General features: G+C 31.0%; 1 protein-coding gene across 1 annotated transcript in view; it reads right to left on the bottom strand.

The window, feature by feature from the left end:
* Nucleotides 1-27855, bottom strand: part of LOC123666066 (nuclear hormone receptor FTZ-F1 beta) — a 45024-nt gene that overhangs the window by 14209 nt on the left and 2960 nt on the right. The gene's annotated exons all lie outside the window — the stretch shown is intronic.

The raw sequence follows: 27855 nt of genomic DNA, 5'->3' as shown, positions 1-27855 counted from the left end.
CGGCCTTGCGACGCACCCAGTGGTGTGCGATAGCACCACAATATTATCGATAGAACCGTGTGACCTCCGTGTCATTGGCATTATGTTTACAACATTCACCGCGGCGCTCGGGCGCGATAACGTGTAACGTTGTCAGAACATTGTGAATGAATTTAAAATTGAAATGGACAGTATCATCTTGTTTACTTATAAGCTTATAAATCATCATCATAATTTTATACAATGTTAAAGGTACAACGACTATAAAAGCTATAAATAACATTAAGTCAAATATGTTTCGTATTATGTCGTTTTGTAGAATGATTTTTAATTAATAAAGGAATTAATAGTAAGATATGTCGACAAAACAGCAGTCACTAGTATAAGGGAGTCGAGTGGGGGGGAATTGTGCGGCCTTCACGGAGCCGGTTGTAGCGACCGGACGGTCGCGAGCATTTCGCCTTTCGCGCGAACTGGTCCGCCGCTCCCATTACGTGTTAGTCACTCAGTACCTGATAACTTAGAATACTTAGATAACTGTAATATACCTAGAATTGACTTTCAATACCGATATTTCCAGGAAAGAAGATTCATTTACTCGCATTCGCCGTCCCCACTTAAATGTAATAAGACACGCTTTTATCCGTTAGATCTACCTATTTGCATTGTAATATGATCGTAAACGATAGTCGAACGAAGGTTGAATGAACATGAGAAGATGGCTGCATATCAAAGAGTGTAGACTGTCTGGCGAACCAATTAACGTCCAATAGAGTCCTTTGCTCCCCAGACATATCTCTGTTATCTCTATCAGACAGACCTTGCCTTGGCAGCTCCGGTAATTGATAATCGCACATTGTAATAGAATCTACTCTTAATGTTATCCGTTTATCCGTTACAGAAGAAATCGTTAAGAAAAAACTAAAAAGCATGGTTGTAAAGCAAAACTGTTTTTTATCTTTTTGACATATTTAAATATAACAAAATAAACATGTATTGTATGTCACTGAATTATAAAATCAAGAAACAAACATAATTTACATTATATATTGTACAACACGTATTTTAATCACGACAAACCGTTTGTTATCTCTTTTTATCGTTTGTAATTTGTCCATAAAAGAGCGAGATGTACGTATAATTTCGGTGTCCCAATAAAAGTTCGTCCGCTTTAAAGATGGCGTCATCGCGGCCTAGACAAGGCCGATCGGTCATTTATACGTCAGACGAGCCGCCTTTGTCTGCTCAAGTGCTCAGTGTATTAATAAAAAGGATTATCGGACAACGTGGAAAATTTTTGCTTTGTTTATATTAAAAATACTTAATTAATTTTATTGTATTACTTTATTTTTATGAGCAAATAAACTTATTGTAATTAGAAACTTATACATGTACCTCTGCTTTTTTTTGTCTTTGATAGCTATAATAAAAACTATTATTTTGAATTGATCATACATATTTTTATATGTACGAAAATTTTATAAGGTAGGGTTTCCTTTTAATTTGTCAAATAACTAAACTTTACCATTCCTAATTAACAATGGCGTGTTAAAAGTTCAATAAAATAAAAAAGTTTAATGACGATGAACATTATTTAGTTTAATTTCAGCGTAATTTTAAATAATTAATTGCAAATATATAGCTGTGATTGTCCTTGTGTGTTAAGTTGTCGAGGGACGCGGGAAGAGGCGTCGACCGATAACTATCTTAAGGTCACTTTATTATCAGAATGACGTAAACATCGTACCATGCATGCAGATAATGCTCAAACTTATCTTAAGTCAGGTGTTATTCTGTATTTTTTTTTAATTAATAATAATTCACCATTAAGGTAATAGTATCTAAAAGGCCAACGGTGATATCTAAAGTCCATATATGTCATAGATTATTACTTTTACTAGGAGTTCATCTTTATAAAAAAAAACTTCAAATTTTTTTAGGTTTACTTTTATATAATGTCTGAACCGCGTCTTACAATGAGATCGATGACTCATAATAATTTTCTAAGTCGGTACCGCTGGTCGGCGCTGGTAGGTTTGAACTGAGTTTACACAGTAATTTACGGTGCGATGTTTCTTATGTCCTTGACCCCTATGATTACTGAGGTCGTTTGTCCCTAGAGTACGACGCACCCCGTCTGTCACCCACGCCGTCACTAAAATAGACGAGTTGGATACATTGCACTACCTTAGAGGACAAAGAACTCCCGACTAATTAATTACGATTAACTTATCAAGGCTGCTAATTCATTCACGTCGAATATCCTTTGTAAAGTGATAAGGATATACTTTTAGGGTTAAATTTAACAACCAAATTTCACAGATAACTTATCATTTGGTTTTCAATGAACCTATTTACCAATTCAAATATATATTCTCTTTACTTAATGTTTTAAAGAATTAAAGAAAAATAGGAAAAAATGTATCTTTTATTGGAGGTGAACGACTTATTCACTCGAGTTGACGTAGTCGTAGAACTTTACTTGAACCACGACGGACGAAGCTCGCGGCCAAGAGATATTACTAGACAGAAAAAAAATATGTATTCGAGAGATTTTATTAAACGATATTGTTAGACAAATTGCATATTGGAACATTATGATTTGAGTTAAGATTAATATTCGTTACCCTTTAGGCTTCCAAAATTAAATATTATTATAACATTTTATCTTAGGTAATTTTTTTTCCGTCCATAACATATTTATAAAACCAGTTATTAAAACGTAAATACATATTCGATTTCATAGTAAATAAATATTAAACTAATACCTACTTTAAAACAATTTGTCATTTACTTCTTGTAAAGGCGTATTATCGCATATTGATATCGGTATATTTTGCAGCGCCAGACTACAGCTGTCCAAACGCAGCGAGCAAATAGCGTGAATTGAAAACGCTAAACAAAATGTGGAACACGTTTACTTTATGACTGGCATTTATTTGTTTTAGCTCGGCCTGAGGTCGCGAGTAACTGTCTGTGTCGACAAGGTTTTACGATAAAATCTACAGATTGCGATTATCAATGTCGTAATCGATACTGTTAATGCACTAGTCGTAGGCATTGTATATGCATATAGAAAATATTTTAAACATTTACGAAAGGCTTTAATTGAAATCATCATTACTGTTGAGTAGTTTTTATTATTTTAAATAGAAACTTTATCAAAGGCCAATCAAATAGAGAATAGAGTTTTGTGAAATATTGAATTTTTCTTGAGTTTTCATACTAATAACTTTCTTAGATTTTCATACGATAAGATGTTTTCTATAAAGTATTTCGATACTTAAAATAAGGTTGAATAAAAGAATGAAATAAGTAGTCGCTATCAAATTATGTCGCGCCAAGGGAAAAGGTACCTAATTATGTAAAATATCAAATAAACATTACGTATGCAGTTTAAGTATACATATATATACTAAACACATTGTATCCGTATTATTTATAAGTAATTAAACAAAAAAGATAAAAAATATCTTTTCACGTGCCGTTATAATTAACGGTAATAATAATTCAATCTCGATTTGTTGTGATAAATGATTTCACGAATTCACTCAAAAAGGAAATGTTTCATAAGAGTTTTGTAACTGCCGGCGGCGCTACCGAGCTAAATAAATTGACATCACAACTGTAGGGACTTATGGACTGAACGTTATACAACTTTGATATTATAAATTATATTATTTGGTGTTATTAATATTTTTATTGATGCTTCGCTATTCAAAAATAAAAAAAAAAGTACGTAAATTGGTAAATCCATAATGATATAAAAATACTTTTTTTTAAATACAGTATGGTAGAAAGATCACTTTTATGACACTTTTCACAATAAAAAAAAAAATAGTAATACTTTAAAGTATAAGCGTGACGTGTTAGAGAAAAATTATTATTATTAGTCTAATTTCACGACGAGATTTCTCTAGTAAACTTACAAATATATATTTACTAGCTGACCCCCAAAGGTTGTTTTGCCATATATTTTATTAACCCCATTAATCCCTCATATTACTTAGGGGTATGAGAAATAGATGTTGGCCGATTCTCAGACCTACCCGATATGCACACAAAATTTCATAAAAATCGATTCAGCCGTTTCGGAGGAGTATGGTAACTAACATTGTGACACGAGAATTTTATATACAAGCTAAATATATAGAGCTCGTTTTTACTTAAGTAGAGTATCTCTATATTTCTTGGTTATAAAAAAACTGTAATTTATATAAAAAGCATTATCATGTTTCAATTGTTAATGTTATTTACTTTTTACTAATGTGTTAGAACAACGTAAGTTTTCTGAACATACGTCAAAACACCATTAACAAACATTTTCATAGTTATAATATTGTTTACAAAATACTCAACAATTCAAAAGGAACCAGACCTCGAGCCTAAGTAAAGGTTTTACTTAACGACTATTTCCTTTGACATTCGCCGCAATAGATTATTAAGTTAAAAGTTAATAATAATACGTTATAATACTGTAATACTGTTTTCAAGCAGCATTTGTGTTCCTGTTGGTGAGCAAAGTGACCAGAGATCCTGGGGGGATGTCTTCTGGTGTTGCAGGCGTCTATATGCTACGGTAATCGTTTACCACCAGGTGAGCCGTACGCTTGTTTGCGAACCTAGTTATAATATATATTTAAAAAAAGATTTTTTTATTTTCATATTTGCGGGATACAAATACACAACCTTTTTTATGACTAATTAGAAACATTTTAATTCTAAAACAGTAATAGCTTTATATATGTTAGATATAGATGTTTTGTATTGGTTTAAGAAACATAAAATGTAGCTGTGGATTTTTGTACAAATAAATAAATAAATAAGAAAAAACAATCATACTGAAAAAAATATACACAAGTAAATGTGTCAAAATGTCACACGTCAAATGTCAAAATGTGGCACAGAGGAATTACTAACATACTATAGAACTAGTAATATTGTGCTTCATCAAACCCTAATTTTCAATAAAAATTAGCAGTATTTTGCTTTATTTAATCGAATGTATCCTTATGTGTTTTTACTTAGGTAGTATAAGTCAATACGCCAGCTAATACGGCTATAATGTCGCGCCGGTAAATGTAGTGCACCTTGGCTTCAGCAAGAAATGTAATTACTGGCATGTTACTGCATATATCTTGCCCAATTCGCATTTATCAGACTGTGAAATGTTGAACCGATGCAGCTGAGCCTTGCCGGTACCTTCGTTTCTTAGAAACATGACTTCACTTAACCATATAATGATTAAATGAGAATGAAAAAAGGTGGTATTATGTAAGTGTTTTTATTCTAATTTACAGTATATAAAGTCCTGCTTTTTTAATTACGAATTACGAAGTTTGTGTTTAACCGACTTCCAAAAAAGGAGGAGGTTCTCAATTCGACTGTATTTTTTTTATTTTTTATGTATGTTACATCAGAACTTTTGACCGGGTAGACCGATTTCGACAAATTTTGTTTTAATCGAAAGGTGGTGTGTGCCAATTGGTCCCATTTAAATTTATTTGAGACCTAACAACTACTTTTCGAGTTATATCTAATAATGTGTTTTTACTTGACGCTTTTTTCGTCGACCTACGTTGTATTATACCGCATAACTTTCTACTGGATGTACCGATTTTGATAATTCTTTTTTTGTTGGAAAGAAGATATCCCTAGTTTAGTACCATGATAAGGAAACCAGGATCTGATGATGGGATCCCAGAGAAATCGAGGGAAACTCTTGAAAATCCGCAATAACTTTTTACTGGGTGTACCGATTTTAATAATTTTTAATTTAATCGAAAGCTGATGTTTGTCATGTGGTCACATATAAATTTTATTGAAATCTGATAACTACTTTTTGAGTAATATTTGATAACGCGTAGTTACTTGACTATTTTTTCGTCGATATACGTTGTATTACTCGTCGATGTAATTGAAGTCGGTTTTTTTTTCGTTTCGAGCAAACACAATTATTATTGATAGTAACCAAATAAGCACCTACTATAAAAAATATCTAGCGGTATTATAATATATTAGAATTCTTATAAGTTTAAGAAAATAAAAAGAACATGTAATTACATTTTTTACATTGTTACATTGTAAATTAATACAAAACTAAAGTAACTAAATTGCAAGGAAAAAAACTTGATTGTTGCGTTAAAGTAAATAATAGAAATAATATACGTAGAAAATGGCGTGTTAGATTTCCACTCGGATCGGACATTTGTATTAGTATTACGACATTTGTAACAGGTATGCTTGTTTTGTCTGTCAATCTCCCTATTATGCCTTGAAAAGTGCATAATAGCATACATCAGGCGCGGTTGTTATCATAAACACCAGATAACAATCGCTACTTTTAAAAAGTTAAAAAGTTTCGTTGTACAAAAGAGATTTTATTGAGATCTTGCTCATAATTTAGAGAAGCCCAACTGGGGAAGTAACCTCATTGCTGTGCGGAGGGATGACCAGAGCGCTTGGCTATTTTATGTTGTGTTGAAAGCAAGGGTAGAGTCGATAACGCACTTACTATATAATTATATATAGACTTAAGAGTTTTCTTTTATTGTAACAATATTTATGAAGTAAATTGAAAATAACTACGTCGCATTTAATATTAAAAACAGTGTTATAAAAAATGAGCAGGTGTGAAAGCAAACACATTTAATAAAATATAATACTTGTAACTTATTCTATCATTTGATTTCTTTTAACATTTATTTTAACGTACCTATGCTTTAAAATTAACGATTATATGAATAATAATAATAATTTTGACCCGTTTGAAAAGTTTCGAAATTTGGGGCAACGTTTTTCTAGTTTACGTATATTTACAATAAAACCAGAAAATTCAGACAAATAAGCAGAGGAAAAATGACATGGGAACAATTTGCATTATTGAAGTAATAATTGTGTTTGCTCGCAAACGAAAAAAAAACCGACTTCAATTACATCGACAAGTAATACAACGTAGATCGACGAAAAAATAGTCAAGCAACTACGCGTTATCAAAGATTACTCAAAAAGTAGTTATCAGATCTCGATAAAAATTATATGTGACCACATGATAAACATCAGCTTTCGATTAAATTAAAAATTATCAAAATCGGTACACCCAGTAAAAAGTTATTGCGGATTTTCGAGAGTTCCCCTAGATTTCTCTGGGATCCCATCATCAGATCCTCGTTTCCTTATCACGGTACCAAACTAGGGATATCCCCTTTCCAACAAAAAAAGAATTATCAAAATCGGTACATCCAGTAAAAAGTTATGCGGTATAATACAACGTAGGTCGGCGAAAAAAGCGTCAAGTAAAAACGCATTATTAGATATAACTCGAAAAGTAGTTGTTAGATCTCAAATAAATTTAAATGGGACCAATTGGCACACACCACCTTTCGATTAAAACAAAATTTGTCGAAATCGGTCTACCCAGTCAAAAGTTCTGATGTAACATACATAAAAAAAAAAAAAAAAAAAAAAAAAAAAAAAAAAAAAAATACAGTCGAATTGAGAACCTCCTCCTTTTTTGGAAGTCGGTTAATAAACACAATTAAAAAGCACTTAGTCTTTGAAAAAGGAGGTTATTAATTAGACTTGTATAATTATATCAGTGTTGTCGCGTTTTAATATTTTAATGTATTTGGTGCGTGCATGTGTGTGTGTGTATGTGTGTGTCTGTCTGGACTCCTTGGCGTAGCTGTCATTGGTATTAAGCACTGGCTGTTAGGCTGGCGGTCGTAGGTTCAATCTCCGCTAATGTCAAATGTCAATGGCCAGGGCGTTTGTGCTTGTGTATAGAGTGTGGACCCCCGACACACGACTAAATTCCTCTGAAGACCGTTGCGTGTGCGGCATTTATTTATTTACTCCTAAATTATTAACGGATCTTAAATCATTCTTTTTTTAATTACCTTTTTTGTATCATAGTTATACAAGGCCGAGCGAAGACGCGTGTCCAATATACATCAGTAACTTATTGAGTCTTAAGTGCCGGTCAATTGACCTCGGCACTATTTATGTTACAATGCTCTGTCATTTGTCGCCACGCGGGAAACAACCGCAATAGGTAATTGACGCATATAGAACAAAAAATAATATTTCAAATTATTTAATTAACTCGAAATTATAATATTAATAAATATTGCATTTATTTTTATGATCACAATTTTATTATAATTTTACATCATTAACGTACCATAAATTTGTACCAAGCTTACCCATAAAAATGAACTTTACAATCAAGACATAAAGGGAAAACGGAAAAACGTGATATCTTTTATATTAATTACGAAACTTATTTGATATTTGGTATCTTTAATAGGTAATTTATTCGTTACAATTTCATAATTTTTTTAGTACATATAAAAACACTTTTTACCAAGTTTGCATAAAAAAAACAAACACCTAAAATTCGAGTTGGCGTGGTATTAAATTGTTTGTGTCGATTTGTTAATTCTTTTACTAGAACATCTTACTCAAAACTTGTAAGGACATTGTTGATAGCGATCTTAAAAAAATATATGTATTTTTTTTTCTATACATAAGTCGACATGTCTAAGCGAATAGTGTCGTTTTGTTAAAAAATTAAATTTGTTTTTAGAAGCCAAAGTCTTTTTATCAATCAAACTTAATAATCTTTAATTAGCTAATTAAAGTATTCACAAGTATCTACTTGTAACACAAAAAAGGAAATAATGAGTCTCCATTATTAAGCAATTGCATATCAACAAAGACCTTTATGCGCATTGGTATATTTTTGGTCAATTAGTATTCTAAGCGATAACTTTCAAGATGGCAAGCTGACGCATCGCGAGTTCTTTTTTCGTATAAAGTAATAAATACAATTATTTAGCATTGTCATTGTTAGTACACATGTCTTCCTCCTTTAGCTTCCTCTGAACGACGTTCGCAGAATTTAAATTAGGTATCTTATGGTTTATAAAATTAATATCAGAACAATTTTCGTTTTCTAACAAAGACGTGAATTTTTAATAGTTAAATTCCTAACCTTTCTTATATTCCTAATCTTCCAAACTTTTCTATTTTCCTAAAATTTTTATTTTTACACAAAAAAATGTTATTTTTTTATATTCTCTCCTAAGTAAGATTTCTTATTTTTACTATTCGTTTCATTTATTTTTAGGTGCAATGTTTATATGATATAATTGTAATTAACTAATTAGGAAAATATTGTTTAAAAAATTACATATTTGCAATATCTCTATTCTTAATTACGGCAACGAATTAAATCATTTGTCTTTTTACATTCATAATATTTTCAAATGAAATATTCCAAACTTAGAAAAAATAATATAATAATACTTTATATTAGTGACGTAGGTACATAAAGATAAAACGTTTAAAAGCACGATATATAGCAATTTTATATTTTAAGTAGACGGCGAGAATGGAATGTTGACTTTTAGCGCATATTACAAGATATAGGGGTCAAAGCATTAATTAATTCATATAAATTTATCTTAATGCAATGAATCATTGATAGCCTTCGAGACCGGCATTGACAAAAACTAGGGAAAGGAAATTCCTAGTGTGCCCATTATTATGTGCTTATATTTAGTTAACGTTTTAGGACCAGATAATGTGCTTAAATAGCATATCCAAGCTAACAATGATAATAATTATTACGTTCGAATTTTAAAAAATAAGATAATATACAACCTTTTTATCAAAAACCTTTATCATTATATTATATTTTTAAATCATAATAAAATACGATTGGAATAAAAGATACCAAAAACCTAACTTTTGTTTAAAAAAAAAATTAAGGTTTGTTATTTGAAATTACAATAAATCTAAAATTTGCATCAATTTTTAGAATAGAGAATTTTCAAGGTTTATTTGACGGCTTTTAAATGTATATGAGTATTCCTTTAATTCTGGTACATGTATCATCAATAATTTCACTAGAAATTATTTATAATACAATTATGTAAATGTAATTTGATATTGACGTTCCAACTTAATAAAGTATAAATCATGGCATAACATATTTTCTGCATAAGAATGACAAAAAAAAATTCAATCCAATACAGTAAGAATATTGGTAAAGCAATAAAATTAGAAAACTATAATCATTATTATTGTTGAAAGACAACGACAAACAACAAACAAAAATGGAACAATATACAGATAAATCTTAAATAAGTAACGAAGTACACATAATAAATAAGTAAACTTTAATAACTACGAAGTAAACGCAAACAAACGCATTTTCTCAACACGGAATCAAACGCATCGAGGGCACGATACCGGTACCGAGTGACGAGTAAGGGACGGGGGGTACGATAACGAGCTGGTGGGAGGTACTGTGACGGGTTGGTGGGAGGTACGGTGACGGGAAGAGTATGAAAATGGGTCGCTGCAGCCGCATTCCGCGAAGGTTGACACTTCACGAGCGAGCTTTGTAAACGATTGTTTTAATTCTTGGAAGTATTTATTGCGATATGTCGTCGATATCGGCGTAAAGTAATTGTGTTTCACAATGTTATAAACATAATACTTGACAATTAATACAGTTGATTCTGCGTATACTGAAACTAAAATAAATTATACAGTCTAAAATACGTATGGCATTGCAAGAAAGTAATAGATACCGAATCTTACTATTATGTAAAAATATGTAAAAATATATATTCTATTATAAATGCGAAAGTCGCATAAAAGATTGATTGATTGATCGAATCTGTATGAAAATATGCAGTAATTTGAGATACAACAAAGCTAGCATGTATTCTGGAAAATGTAGAAACAGCAACACTTAATAAAAAATAAAATATTAGTTCTCTTTTTTCAACGATCATTTAGTCATTTAGGATACTAGTAATTTTACGAAACAATATGCATAGTCATTGTACATTCTAAATATATAATTACTAGAAATATATTTACGACGTCAATTTACGTGTTATGAAATATAATATTAATAAAAATCTTCATAATATAGATGTATGCGCACGTAGGATCATTTACTTTTTAAACAAAAGAATCATGTATCACTGAGTCATCGCCTAGAAATCGAATTATTTAATCTAATGTTGACTGTAGTTAATAGAATGAAGCTATTGGCCTCGACATAGTGTACTGTAAAATATGAAATAGTTTCATAGCTTCGTTACGGTATATATTTAAATATATGAAACGACGCATTACATAAATGGTTATGTCCCAGCGTGTAATTTATGGAAAACTTTTTTTTTATTTACCTTAATAATTTTCACATGGGTTTTAAATTACTTTGTCGTTAGTATAGGTATATAATTACGAAATAAGTTTTGTAGTTATTCATTGTATAAAATGGACGACAATATTATATTTAGCAATTTTTTTGGGAGCCTTCAATGCAATGGCAATGTAAGAAGTTATTCACTTAATAAAACTATGTATGTTATCACCTAATAAATCAGTAGGAGAAATGAATAAATAAGGAAATTGAAATACAGTTAAGTTATGTTTTCGTTATAAGTAAGTACTCCATTATACTTAATAGTAGGAGATCCGAACTTTACCCATTTGTTTAATGGATGAAAATTATTTTATATTTATTTTATTATATTAAAAAAAATCGCGAAAGGGTTGACTTAAAAATCGTGGCCAGGCTATATTTAATTTAAAATTAAAAAAATTAATTTTATTAAAAATGCAGCTACGAGTTTAAAGAATAAGTTAAATATCTACCGACAGTATGAAGCGTGTAGAAAATTCAAATGTTTGACTATTTATTTCCTGGAATAACTACTGGGTGGCAGGTATAAACAGGTATATTAGTACTTATAATTTGTTCTATATTACTTTCTCCCACATGTTTAGTAAATAAATATTACATCAAAATGAGCGCTCTTTCATTAAGAATACAAGACATAGGGTTGTCTGCTAAAAGTCTAGTTTGAATGGCGGTTGCCGAATATAATATAGCCTGGCTAGAAGTTTCCCAACCAACTTTATAGCGATTTATCTTCAACACAGTAAAGAAAATAATTAAATAATTTTTATGTACTAAGCAGATGGGTGAGGATCGGAGTTCGTATCTCAGACTATAAGACGTAACTTAGTATAAACGAGCGTTTTAAGTTGTATGTAATAATACGACAATCATATGGGAAACAGTAAAAGCGTTATGTTACATCAGCCGCTTTGAGGAAACAAAGTTACAATCCATTTATACAAATATTAACTGAATGCATTACATAAAGTTTTAAATATTTGATTGTCATATATGTTCAATAAACTATACTGAAGGAATCTTAGACAGAAGCTAAAAAAAAACGCCGATTATTTTATTTAATTTTATTTTATCCGCTTTATTTGGCAAGTTTCGTTCATTCATTCTTGAGCGTTAATGGTTTCCACTAGTGCCAAGATAGCATATAGATAATGTCACGTGGAACGAACTAGATGGGAACATTGTTGTAAGTATGAGATTACAACCTCATTTGAGTCTTAAAGACCACAATAATAGTGGGTGGTCTATGATTAATTTATAGCAACACAAACATACAATACAATAAAGAGAACCAAGCATTTTCAGCAATTTATGTACTTTAATTTAATATTTAATTTTTAGTAAATTTAATTTAAAGTTTACTATAGGCAAAGATGTACTGCTAAAAGTCTTAAGACAATCCTCAAAGAGTAAAATTCATTTATCAATTTGTAAAATGTGCCTATAAATTTTGGACGTATACCTTCAAGGTATTCTCTTGAATTTTAAGTCTTTAAATTTATTTAAATCAACTTGCCTTATAAAGAACTTATAAATATTGAGACCGGTCTGGATATGACTAACTTGATCGACGTTTGTGGATGAAATAGGACAAAAACAGTCACCCGGAAATAGTTGTGTGATTAAATCATACTTGGCATTTAAGATGAATTAAAAAATTTAGTATTTTTTATTTCGTTTTAGAAATTATCACAAAAACTTGGCCTTTTTAAGTATTTAATGTTCTTGATATATTTAAACTGGAATATCAGTTTTTTTAGGGCAGATTGATAATTTAAAAGATTTCTATTACACTACTTCTTAATTAAATTGATAAAAATATGAAATATATTTTATCTGTAAAAATAAATAAAATTAGAGTGTCTCTTCATAATATTAAAATAAACGTTTTTTACTACTCATATGGATGTATACACGGTACATATACCAAAATAACATTTTTTTACAATTTTTGTCTGTCTGTTTGTTCCGGCTAATCTCTGAAACGGCTGCACCCCCAAGTGCTGAAGCCGACATACGGTCTAGGAATGCCTACCAGGGTATCCTGGATATCATCCGTAAATGGGTTCCCCTGCGATACCCAAAATAAAAACTTTTATTTTAGAAATTTATTTATTTTAAATGTCTACGAACTGAACTTTTTTGTTAAATCCCACGCGGACGAAGTCGCGAGCACAGCTAGTATAATATATAAAAATCGCGTGACAGTGTTTGTTACAGAACTCCTCCGAAATCACTTGAGCGATTGTTATTAAATTTTGTACATATTGGTAGGTCTGTGAATAAGGTCGTAGGCAATTTTTTATACCGTACGGGTGATAATGGTGTCCCTATCCCTATGGCAAACTATATAGATGAAAATTAATCGCTGAAACGTATGTACACGTATAGCTTCGGAACTACTACACAAAAAACTAATTATTATTATTTGTTATGTACGTTATTATCAGGACAAGGTTTATTATACAAAATAAAATTTTAATAAAATCGATATAATCGAAAAAAAAACATGGCAGTACGATGTTCACCTACTAAGAAATATTAGAAAAATGTCTCGAGATCAATTTAATAACTTATGAGTCATTTAATACATAATATTATCTTTTTAAACCTAAAACATACTAATCAACATATTTCATTAACTCTATTAACAAAGTAATAAGTGGTTACGATCAATAGTATCGATAAACTTAATAATGTTTATAATAGACCAGACAACTATCACAGCTATGACTAAGAGATCGACTCCCAAATCTTTTGACGGTGACTCAAAACAAGAAGTAGAGTCATAATACACGTCGTGAGTAAAGATACTGTCACAATAAGCAAGCGGATGGCAGTTCTAGGAAATTTATAATAATCGCTTGATAATTTCTACCTGTCACAGCATATAAAGCAATTAAAAACATTTAAATTAACCCGTCAAAATAAGATATTGGGTAATTAATAGAGTTAAAGCATAAGTGGCAAAGGTGAAACCGTGCCTCAAGGCGTAGTGATGCTAAGCGAAAATATTAAGTTTATCTGATAATTTACCGTAGAAAATAGGAGTATTTAATCTTAAATACAGTTCTTATAAGTAAATTCCTTCTGATATTTATATTTTTTTAAAGAAGTCGATACCTGCTACCATTGGCGCAGCGGTCAAGGCACTGGCTGTTGCAGTAGTTTTAACGATTTAAGCATATATAGGGACAGAGAAAGCGACTTTGTTTTATACTATGTAGTGACGTATCAATAAGAACAAAGTTTTTGAAATCGGAACATGAAATATTTACTGTAGCCAAAACATACCCCATGTTATCGTGCGTTTTTATTTAACGGTTTTTGACGTCTACGTAGGATAGGTAGAGATTAAACAAGTTTTCTGTAAAAGATTAGGAGTAAATTATTGGTATGTGTTGTATTCTGTTCTCAAACTTGGATGCCGTTCTGATCTGTATCTGATCTATTTGAAGTATTAAAAAAATGAAACAATGTATAAAAGACTTTGCTATAAGATGTATTTAATAAAATAAAAAAAAAAATAAGGGAGGAAGGAATTGTTTTTAAAACGAATACATATTACATCAGAAACAGATTAAAAAAAAAAAAATCAAATAGGACGTAAGATCTCAACTCGAAACTCAAGGTCATGTAAAATCGCATTGTAGCCGAAACTTTGCACATGGCGGCGCCACTCAAGACCTGTTCCCGTACTGAGTCACACCGTAATGGGTTCTCCGAATCGAATTTCGAATGTTTGAAACGTTGCGAAACCTTTGAGGATGTATAGCTTTCTCGTTCAAGGGCCTATTTAAATACTAGCTCTGCCCCGCCAGTTTTTTTGCGGGGCTGAGCTAGTATTTAAATAGGCCCTTGGCCCATAGGCTGCGTTAATTTGAGTAAAAAAGATACTATAATATTATATAGCCTATAGCCTTTCTCGGTAAATGGGCTATCCAACACAAAAATAATGTGTCAATTCGAACCAGTTGTTCTCAATATTAGCACGATTAAACAAACAAACTTTTCATTTTTATAATATTAGTATATGTTAGAAAAGATACAAAAATATACGACTCTTATTTCGATAGCAATAAAGCTTTAAATTCAACATTTCTAAGTACCTCGATATTCGAATGTGATGTTTTTACTTTTTTTTAATCCAGTTGAAGTGTGCAGAGTTGATTTTCTACGCCAAACAAAGGTGAAGATAAACTCACGCTATCTCAGCGGTAAGGAGGTTGTAGCTATTTTGTCTACCCCCTAAGGCCCTAAGGTTATAATAAAACGCTGTATAGATGCGTTCGTTTCACTATATTTTTAAAAATAAAGTCTGTTAAACAAAAAGTTTTTATTATTTATTAATTATATTACATATATTAGTCTAAGTATAATTAAAAATAAATAAGTAAAGCCTTAATTGCAAGACCGCCCGGCGGCCTTTTACTTTTACTGACGCGGTCCGGGGTCAGAATGTACGTGAACGGATGAAATTCGAAATCTCGCTACGCTCACCTGACCCCGCTCGTTTTGCAATCGAGTCGACACTTTTAAGTTTAGGTACTGTTTCGTCGTTTATACTGCAATACTTACTAGATTATTCTTTAGATAACTATAAAAGTTGGTTTCCCAAACATTATACAACAAACTCCAATGTCTCTCTGGCCGACATAATTAACGTAAATACAACCTATAGGTTGTAACGATTTTAATTAGTTTCCGGAAAATGCTTTAAAGATACAATAGAAGAAAATGGAAGGCTATTCTGGAAACCTGAAAAAGACAACTAAACAAGAAGAATAACCAAGGCCTGCAAAAGCTACACATGTAACTTATTATTTTGTGCTCGTAGTAAAATGTTATCCGACAACAATTTTTTTAACGTGTTTGGATGCATGAAAAAAAAAAACTTCAATCAAAAAATGGAAGCGAACAACTTCAGCACTGATTTTCATTTTCAATAAAATTTTGTAAAAAAAAAGTTCCTTTCTTGCCAAAATGATAAGTGCTCATTTAAACTTAAAATAATACATAGAATTTTTAATGGAACCAAAGTGCGTCGTTAGCTAAAAGTAAGAAAGCTGTTATTTGACAAATTGGTAGAGGAAAACATGCATATAAGGTAGAAAACATTTTGGAAGCACATTGCGGCACCACATGATTATGCTAGACTCAAATTTTTTGTTTAACGAGCTTTTATGTTTCTTAGTTTAGTGTCTACATAATTTATTAATGAATTGATTAATGTTAAGTAAACTAATTGCTCGAAGTCTTACTGTCAGCAACAATCTGTTGTTAGAATTTTAACTGAAAAAAAAAAAATTAAATTTAATATATAATCGATTACTTCATGAATTCCTTGTAAAAGTTCTGCGATGTTGCAGAAAATTTGTTAAGTTTTCGAAGATGAAATACCGTGAAAGTGTGTTTTTAATCCAAATACTTATAATTACCAAGGGGTTATACGACTAATATAGCGTATATAAAGTACGTAAATTTGTAAACATTATATATACTCGTAGTTAAGTCGCCTTAAGACGTAGATATAAAGAAAATATTGAGTTTCTTAATCCCTCTCTAGTAAAAATTCGTCACTGTGTACTTACGACCTTCGTGTTTGTTGGTTACGCGGTATTGCAGTATCAACGAAGAGTTCACACAACACAGATCTATTAACAAACATATTATGTATCTATCAAACTTACATAAAGAATACTGTCAAAAAAAATCTACATTTATAAGCTGAAACAAAGTTCTCAAACTTAGACAAAAAAAAAAAACAATGTCAAAAGATCTCTTTATCTCTTTATTTTTAATAATAATCTGTATGACTAAACTGATTAAACTTATCTTTAGTCAAATAAGGTAAAATATATTTGAAATTCTGGATTTTTTATGCCAATTAATAAAGACAAAACAAAGTATCCGCGGGAATTCATGGAATGTACATAAAGATTTTTTTATAAGCAACGTGGTTATTATGACTAATAAAATAAACTTTGGGGACTAATGCACGTTTTTAATTAATCTTTTTTGTTACTTTATGATTTAAACGGAAAGAGTATTTATGTAATTACTTAAGTTTTTATTAAAGTTTTATAGTCTGTTATATAATTTAATTAAATAATTTTATAGTATAATTATATAGCTTAAAAACGTTTTAAATTGAATAGATAAAGTTTTTCTTAGCTGTGGACCTGGGAAGGCAATAATTGTAGTCTATCAGTTGAGGTGACTTTAAAGGCTTAGGTAAAAAGAGAATAAGTATATTTATGGAGATTGCTTAGCTTACGGATTTTGATTAGAAATTTCATCTCTGTTTAGAGTTTATTTCCTTAAATGTACGCCCCAAGGGGGCGTTAGCCACTTCTTTTGATTTAAATGGTTTAAAAAGATTGTGAACAGTACTTTATATGCTGTAAATAATTACAAACCACAAAGTATGCTTGCCTCAAAACCAATGAATTCATTGACATAACCGCTAAAATGTACATAACTACATAATATCGTTATATAGTACTATAACATAACGGTAGACGATGCATAGAATAAATATCTATGTCGTACGGGATTCGTGTCACAACACTACCGCTAGGGTCATAGTGATGTGCTCTGGTAATACGAGATCTCTTACCGAGGGATTTATCGATAGTAGGGATGGTGATAATTGTTTTTGCTTACAAACAAACAAAAACAGACTTCAATTAAGCACATTAAAAAGTAGGTTAACGTATTACTAACATATTTATTATATTTTATTTGCGAGAAATTTGGTATTGTGTGCAAAATAAATATACCTGTAATATGAAATGTAAATATTTTTTAATATTAGTCTTAGTATAATAATATTTTAATGTAAATTTTTAAAATGTGTAACGTTTTACAAACATCTCATATTATGTATACTATATTGATGCTTGTGAATTGTTTTATAAAAAAATAATAATAATAATAATTACTTTTTGGTGATTGAATGTATATGTCTGTAAAGGTGAGTTTGTCTGAAAATGTATTAATATTATGATGTTAGCAATATGTCAGCTATTATTAATCAAATTGTTAACATATATGAATCAATAAAGATATTTAAAAATCAATCAGAATCAATACAACGTAAAAGAATCTTCGAAATCGATCCTCCCAGTCAAAAGTTCTGAGGTAACATACATAAAAAAAAAATACAATCGAATTGAGAAGCTAGTCCTTTTTGGAAAGTCGGTTAAAAACAAAACAAGCGATCGGGACTCGCAGCAGCCAGTCAACAGTGTGACGCAACAACAACAGTAAGAACCGGTCGCTTCGAAATGCAATATACAGAAGGTTACAAAAACCATACTATTCGTTAAGTTTAAAATTATACACAATTAATAAATTTTAAGTTTAAACATAATCTTATATAGCACATTTAAGGTCACGGTGCATCCGTGAATATTGGTGCCCTTGCAATAGACGGAAAAAAACCTGGTACATATTATACCTGGTAAGTATAACTTTTCTCTCATGGCTGTATCTCCTGATAAAATATAGCCTATATCATCGTCAGTCTCATCATCAGTGGTACGTATCATTCCCCTATAGTATTTTTAGAGTTGCCTATTGAATAATTCTAATAGGGTCCCATCAAAAGCGACAAAAGTCACTTAGAAACCGATAAATATCTATTGGTTTCTAAGTGGATTTTGTCGCTTTTGATGGGACTCTATCGGATTTTTCAATTTTTCATAGAAACAAAAATAAAAACCTTTCTCTTTATAATATCACTACAAATATTTGATAAGTCAGTCTTATACCATCATAATTTTGAACCCATTTTAAATAATATTATTACGACTCGGTAATAGATAAAGAAGTTTTATTAAACGCAAAACCAGTCAACAAGACCTTGTGTTCTGCTTGTTTTTGAAGTATATAATACAAAAAAAAAAAACCTTAATTTATTATACTCATTTGAATATCAGTGAATACCTACCTAAGCTTAAGCGTTAATGAATAAGATGTCCTTGGTTGACCTCTTGAGAGGGCACGTGTTAGGTATCACTCTATATATCGTGAATGGTAAAAATTTCACTGTTCCGTATATTAAAGGTTTCTAATGGAGTTTGAATATTCAATGTTTTAAAAAGGGTCTTCCTTTTTTTCCTATTGAGAAATTTGTTTTATATGTTGATATTTAAAGTACAACATAATTTATATATAAATAATTAAGTTTTTAAAAATCATAAATATAAAAAAAAATAACAAATTAATCAAACATAATTTTGAATCATTCGCAAGATAAAATTGCTAACTTATTATAATATTTAATTGTAGGTCAGTTTGGCAATAGACAAAGTTAAAATAATTAATTAAAGGCAATTTGAAGTGAATATTTGTGTAAAATTGTTAGTTTGCATTTTCACTAACCCTTACACACATTTTTCCGTTCTTCCGATATATCTTTTATTTACTTTTTTGTTTAAAATAAGGACAACTTAATAAAAACACAAAAAAAAATTGTATATATTATCTACAACACACATACGCGGTCGTCTGTTCCTAAAGTAAGCAACTTAATGCTTGTGTTATATATAAGTAATAGCCGACTGGTATAGCTACATATTTTTTCTTTTTTCGATATATATACATATAAATACTACATATTATGTAAATAAATATATATTAAACCCGAACTCGGGGTGGGCATCGAACCCGAAATCCCGGAGCAGAAAGCAGGGTCACTACAAACTGCGCCAACGAGCTAGTCAGCACAATATGTAGGTTCTATATTCGCTTATAATGCAATTAATAAATGACAAATTGCAAAATACTTACGTAGTCTTTCGGAACTATTTTATCAAACAACAAATTTAAAATCAAGAAATAGTTTATCAAGTTCGTCAATACAACAAACTCAGTCTTCTCGACTTCGAGAGGAGTTTCAATATTAGTTATTTAGTTGCTTGTATTAGTTTCTGACTTCATACTAAATATTAACTTAACAAAACCGGATTTTAAATTAAAGTGTTACGAGAAACCGTTTCGAAATAAACAGATTCATATATTCTTCGAAAAACCTTGCTACATTTTTTCATTTAAAGTTATCGATGTACCAAATTAATTAAAACGAATGCGTGCAAAGACCCGAAAAATACTATTAAATAAACTAGTTTTGTGTTTTACGATACAAAAAACTATAACTTTTTTGTTCCAACATTATAAAAATGTTATTAAAATCTCATTTGAAAATTTTACTGAGATTAAATACACATGATAGAATTTCCACATCGCGTTGTGAAAAAATAATACTGGCTTGTGTTAGTTTTTTTAGACGAAAAAAGTAAATAAAGAGTCACAGATAACAGTAAACTAATAATTAAGAATTAATAACTGAATTCGATTATAAATTTAATAATTTAATTCAATCAAAAACATTATTTAAAAACGCGACCTCAATAAAGTCAATCGGAACGGGACTGAAAGAGAAATTTCAATTTAAACAAAGAATGGCGTTTTGTTATTGCACTTCTCAATGTATTTGTTTAAAATTACATTACCGTGACACATATTTATAACTTTTTCATTATAACTATATAAGAGTAATTTATCTTTCCACTTATAACAAAATAATATAATTAGCCAAATTATCTACAATATAAAATTAACAAAACAGGATATTTTTAACAGTAACGTTCGTTCTGACCTGTTGCAGACCCTAGCTTAATTAAAAACCTAATTTATTGGCGTAAACAAGATTGGAATGACAGCACCACAGATTCTATCTCATTATCATATCATAAAGTAAATTTAATTAGAAAATCAAACGTAAAAAAACAAGGGCTTTTAAAGTTATACTTCTTTTGGCGCGTTAGTGATTAATTGTGAGTAAACTCTTTGGATGCGCGCGCACACCGTCACAAAAAAAAACCGACACCCTGAAGTTAATTAGTCAACGAAGAAGAAGTTTGCAACGTGAGTTAGCTAGCCAATGAAGTGTTACTTCTTACGTGCATACATAAGTACACACATAATTTTTTCACTTAAGGGAACATTAAAATTTACGCAACATTTTTTTTACGTCTAGAAACCAAATGGGAATAGACGAAGGTCCCTGCTCCCTACAGACGCGCTGACTCATACGGCCGCGGCTTCCGCCTGATAGCAAGGTCACCGGCCGCGCACACAGACGACTCACGCACACAGGCAAACGTGAAAGTAGTGAGAGTACAGTCGCGAACAGCCTTACCTTTTTGCAATTCATTCGCCTTACAATGCATTTACTGCCGATTTATCAGTGCAAGGAATTGATTTGCTTTTGTTCTTGTACGTATATGTAGCATATGGATTTGTTTGTTAATATATTATTATGAAGTTGAGACTATTTATATAACTAACATTTTGGTGTGGAATGTTTGTTATTGTAAGTTATAGCCGTGCTTACGTAAATGTTATCATACGTAACGAGTCTATCAAAATAGCTCGGTTGCCCAATTTCAAAACAGTCAGGGACAAATTTTTTGAAATCGATTTCTTAGCATTATTCGTTCCAAAGGAGTCATGTGAACATATTACCTTACTGTGTTTTGAAATTGGACAGCCGAGCTCGTATATTAAAAAAAAAGGCAAATTTAGAAATCGGCTAGGATATTTTTACACAACAAACGTGATCTATTACATCCACAGAATTTCCCATTTGAAGGAACTTAGAAGTCGAATCTTATATTTTTATAATTATGAAGGAAGTGATTAAAATATTTAACCAATGAATCACAAGTACTTGAATAATATTGTAGCCGAAATAATGTAGTAGTATAGATTCCATTGCATTCAAGTATACGGATTGTATCGACTATCAAGGTAGTGACAAAATGCCAAGAGACTGTCAAAACAAGTCTATTTCTGTTGAAATAAAATGTTCGAGGTCGCGATACGTTAACGCGGTCTGAAGTTTGTATTGTTGCAGATTTTTATATCCTCCTGTCTTCTTTTAACGCACCGTAAAACGCTTGACGTAATAATGTCAAGGATACAACATTTTTGCATACAGTTTAATGGTTATTTAAGGACCACACAGCGATTTTAGTATGAGATATAGATCTGGGAGGTTTTTACACGCATCTCGCGCTTATTACAGTTGCTCCGCGTATCATTTTGCTCTATAACGACATTTTTGACAGAATTCGTATGAAAAATGTCAAAATTCTGTCTCTAAAGAGTAAGTAGGCAAAATAGGGATAGATAAATTATTGAAACTTGCTATTATTAGTTTCATTTTTGATTATCACATATTCTATATCGTTAATATTTTATAATTGTTTGTAAATAATAATTATTGTTTGTTTATAATTCTATATCGTTGATATATCTATTTTGAATGAAATAAAAAATCGCTCTATGTGTTTTAGCCTTATGGTGTAGAATTATTGCATTTTAAAACGTGATTGTGGATTCAAATCTGATACAGTACATTTATACACCGTGTTATTATACTATACGTGTGTTCAAGTCACTTCGCACTGATAAGACGTGCTTAGGATATAACTACGTATCTATAGGTTTAGAACATTATCATAAAGATAACCTATCTAATAATACACCACTTACCATTATTAACGCGATTTATAGAATCTAAACATTACAGACAGACTATCACAGACACATTCAGACACCTAAACGCTTCTAGATGAAAATTTTTAGGATAAATCATAGCCTTGAAAGTGTACAAGGTTATTTTTTCACCCCGAAAACACTAGACTACTGGAAGATCCGAGCGAAAAAAAAATTATTGTAATAACAGCTAGCTAGTTAAGTATGTTAGTTAGTATATAATATGTATAAATTTTGTACCTAACAATAGTTTTTCTACTACACAAACAAGTAACGGTTAAATTAAAACCTAATTACTGTGGATCAGTTAATCGCAACCATCCGGTTCAGAGTAAACAATGACTTCAACTGATTCTAGATTCTATTTCGACACACGTTTCGCAATTAAACAACTGTTACAATTGTAATAAGATATGGAATCTGATAAAAAAGAGATTGTTAAAAACTTATCTGTTAATATAAATATAAACATGTTTTAATATGACACGGTCCTTTATATCCGTTTGCAGTGATCCTGCTTTTTGGCGTTATGTATACTAATAAATGGAGAGGCTTTTGTTCGATTATACTGCGAAAATACAGAACCGATCGGAATATACTTATATCATAAGATGCAGCGTGTTACGGAGAAGCTTTTAATATATGATAAGTTGGTGATTACTTTTCGTGTTACGTGTAAAAAAATAATATATATGGCAAAACGTTTGCCGGGTCGCACAGTGCCGTGAGTCTAGGACAAAAAAGAAAAAAACAAATTTCGATTTCCTACAAATCGGTATTGCCGTTTTAAAAATAATGAGTTCCTACACAACGAGCACCAATTTTTATTAGCTGGATAGTTTTCATTCGCTTATAATGACACTTTGAATGTCTCACTTTGAATGAATACCGCTAACTACCTTATCAGTCGTAAATCGTCTGTTGTGCAAAGTGCATTGTGAAAAGAAAGTGTAACGTTTTTATAAACAAACAGCTATGGAGATTAAAGGCCAAGGTATGTACTTTAAATTATTATAGTTTTTGAGTCTATACGTTGTCTTTAATTATGTATGAATCTATCCAAAGTTGCTATTGAAAATAAGTATAACTCGGTGCATTTTAAAACTTTGAAGAAAGTTTAAAAAAAAACATTGCATAACATTGCATACTTGTAACATTTTATTATTACTAAATTGGTATACTTTAATTTTCAGTACAGTTTAAGTGCTTCCGTTTGCGACTTTTTTTTATAATATCTTTTTCAGAGAGAAGGAAATCTATCAAAAACTCCGGGTAATTTGGTAGAAGTATGGTTTGAAACGGAAAAAAGTGGTCGAGAATCAGCTGTATTTGAGAGAATTTGTTCTCTTTTGAACTTAGCCGAGTGCTCTGACACTCTTTGCAGTGAACTCTTGACACTGAGTCGGTTATTTTGTTTAAATATGAGCAATAAGTGGAAAGAAGTTAGTCGTAGCCGCCAAAGACTTGATCAACGCCACGGAGGTTGGCTACAACGGGAGATTCGCCTGCCAGAAAGTTTTAATTAATTTAAAATAATTTAGTTTGGCTATTTTGGTAGATGAATTAAGTTAGAATGAATATTGTGTTTTTTTTTACCTTAATTAAGATAAATATAATTTTATATTTAATATTGTTATTAGATTAAAGAAGCTAAAAATTATTATACTAGACAAAATTAACAAAATTATGTACAAAATATAGTTTATTACAGCATTAAAACTGTGTTATGATTTTTGTCCATCGCGTCATACATTTCACTGCACTGTGGGTCGGGTAGTATAATATATTTATTAATATATGTAAAGCAGAATAAATGCAGTTGAGATGAGAGCGTTAACAAGTATGATAGGAGTTAAACTGAGTGACAGGATAAGAAATAGTGAGATAAGAAAAGGTTTTGGTCTGAAAGATGTAGTGACAAAAATTGAGAAAGGTATGCTCAGATGGTTTTGGTCATGTCCAGAGAATGAGTAAAGAACGATTGACGAAAGAAATTTATAAGGCGAGTGTGTATGGACGGGTTGGAAGGGGTAGACCTAGGCGGACGTTCCGAGACCAAATAAGGGACGTCTTGAAAAAAGGCCAGATCACGAGTACCCTAAACCGAAGAGCATGTATGAAGGGAATAATGAAAGTGGACGAAGCGAAAGAAGTATGTAAGGATCGTAGCAAGTGGAAAGAAGTGGTCTCTACCTACCCCTACAGGAAAGAGGCGTGATTATATGTATGTATGTATGTATATATGTAATATGTTTGTACATTTACCACCAAAAAATATATATGTATTTATTTGTATCAGCCGACTGTTACATATAATTCGGGCATTAAATCGTTATAGGCACCTTAGGAACAGACAGATTAATATAACGGCTTAAACTAATATAATTATAACTAAATCTATGTACATGCCTACATATACTTTTTGTACAACGTCGTAAAGTGTTTACTGCACTACAAAAATAACAGTAGTCGAGATAGGTTTTTAGTTCTCGCTAATTAGTTGGAGTTCGATAACAGTTACTTTTTATCATGTCGATACGTGCTGTGTGGCTACGGCACTAAAGAATTTAGCCACCCCCTCTCTTCCCGTGGGTGTCGTAAGAGGCGACTAAGGGATAACAAGGTTCCACAACCACCTTGGAACTTAAGAAGCCGACCGATGGCGGGATAACCATCCAACTACTGGCTTTGAAATACACAGGCCGAAGACGGGCAGCAGCGTCTTCGGTGCGACAAAGCCAGTACTGCGGTCACCAACCCGCCTGCCCAGCGTGGTGACTATGGGCAAAACACATGAGTTCACGTTATTTTTGCCGTAAACTCGTGGAGGCCTATGTCCAACAGTGGACTGTATAGGCTGTAATGATGATGTCGATATAATTTAAAACAAACATTAAAATACAATCACAGACAAATTTAGTCATTTTTCATTTAACAAAGGTTCGGGATTAATTAAGTTTGAGTTACTGTTTCAGCCATTTTTAATTACCTACTTGTAAGAATGAAAACCAATTATAAATTGCTCAGTCAAGGAAACACTTATTCTACAACAAAAAACGACTACAGAGAAAATTAAAGCTGTACAAAATTTATAAAGATCGATATGAAATTTTGTAGTAATTATTAAAAATTAATTAGCTTTACTAAATATTGTATATTTGTGTGTATTTTGATATAATTATCCATTGTTTTATTATTTTCCTATGTTTAATTTTGGTTTTTTCTCTGTTTCTTAATTATGTTTGTATTCTGCTGTTTAATTGTATGGACTTTGTCTGAAATAAAATTACTATTATTATTATTATTATTATTATTTAAAAACTAGAGTCCCAGGCAAGAGCCTAAAATTAAAATCCTGTCAAGTACTACATACTGCATAGTGCTTTAGGTATTTCAGTTATGATTGGACTCTTAAGCTGTTCAGAAATGTGTGGCTAAATTTGATAACATAATAAAAAAAATTGCAACATATAAATAAAAGCTTCAAGATTAATAGCTCATAATAGGAGGAGAACCATGGTATTTCATAAACGCAAACACAAACGTCCAGACCAAGTCAAACATCTGTATGACCTATACAAACATATAACATAATTAATATATAGTCTGACACAATGCACGTGTGTGTCACTATGTCTGTACACGACACGTGTCCTACATTATATTCAATACCGTTATTTTAATTAAATGTATCACAGACACAGATTTTATTATAACCACATATTATATAGACAATACAGTTGCAGCCCACGTACATAATGTTGAAATTTACATATGAAGGTGTGTCTAGTTGTCTAACAAATGATTTAATTTGTATAGTAAATTAAGTGTATAATTGTACAGTACCTACTCAATGATCATATAATAGGGTGAAGGGCTGGTCGCCTTTATCTCAGGATTCGTCCTACGTCAAATGTACTACCATAGTAAATTACTAACTGTACTTTTTACCTAGTTTATTTAATATTCGACTTTGATTTACATCGACAAGTAGAAAAAATAATAGGAATAACTCAAAAAGTACTTGTCAGATCTCGTACAAATTTAAATGGGAACACGTGACAAGCACCAGCTTTTGATTAAATAAGTAAAAAGTTATAAATGTAACGAACATACAAAAAAGTCGATTAGAGATCCTTCTTTTTTGAAGTTGGTTAATTATATGGTTATTATTTGTTATTGTGTATTATTTTATATAAGTAGTGTTATTGAATTACTGATAAATATTGAAATTAATTTTGTAGTACGATCAACGTAAAAACGGTTCAACGCCTTTGAAATCTCAGAAGTCATTGCCGCAAGGTTGTCGCGTCTATTTTTATTTATACCTACGATATTTTTAATTTGTCTATTCTTTCTTCTATCCTTTTTGGTAGAGCGCATGACCGAGGTAATATATTTATAACTAGTGGTGCCCCGTGGATTCACGCGCGTTAATTTGTAAAAAACGTACTAAAATATTTTCAAACCATTACTTGGCGACTTCCACTGAAGCGCGGCGCAACGCGGCGTCTTTTCATTTGATTTTACATTATTATGCGTCTAAATTATATGCTATAAAAGACAAAAATTATCATTATAAAATTGCCTTGTTGAGGAAGTATTTTTCATTCGTAGGGATTCATATGCCTGGATAATAAACATGCAATAGAATCACCTTTTAATTTTTTTTTTTGTGATTATAAATTCGTTGCAGTTATTTTAAAACTATGATATCTTCTAAGACAATTATTGAAGATATTTTTTCAAAAAGAAATACTTGTGATTGAATAACGTTTTTGTTTTGATTGGGATTCATATCATGTCTATAAAACCACCTTCACGTGCATTATTTTAGAACAAACCTGATTACCATAATAAGGTTCTTATGAGTTAATTTGAAGAGATAGAAATAAGCTGTCGCGGACTTTTTATTTAGAACTTTTCCATCATACATTATTTTTGGGTAGCCATAACCGTTTAAGCAGCGCACGCAATGGAAGCTCTCAAAAAGAATACTTTTTCCCGTTTTCGTAACATTTCTTATTAGTTCTCAGCTTTAATTGGTCGTCGAGTGATGTTATATAACCTTTCTTGGTAAA

This window comes from Melitaea cinxia, chromosome 2 (genome assembly GCF_905220565.1).
Source record: "Melitaea cinxia chromosome 2, ilMelCinx1.1, whole genome shotgun sequence".
In the NCBI taxonomy this organism is placed as follows: Eukaryota; Metazoa; Arthropoda; class Insecta; order Lepidoptera; family Nymphalidae; genus Melitaea; species Melitaea cinxia.
This window is presented reverse-complemented; position numbering and strand designations above follow the sequence as displayed.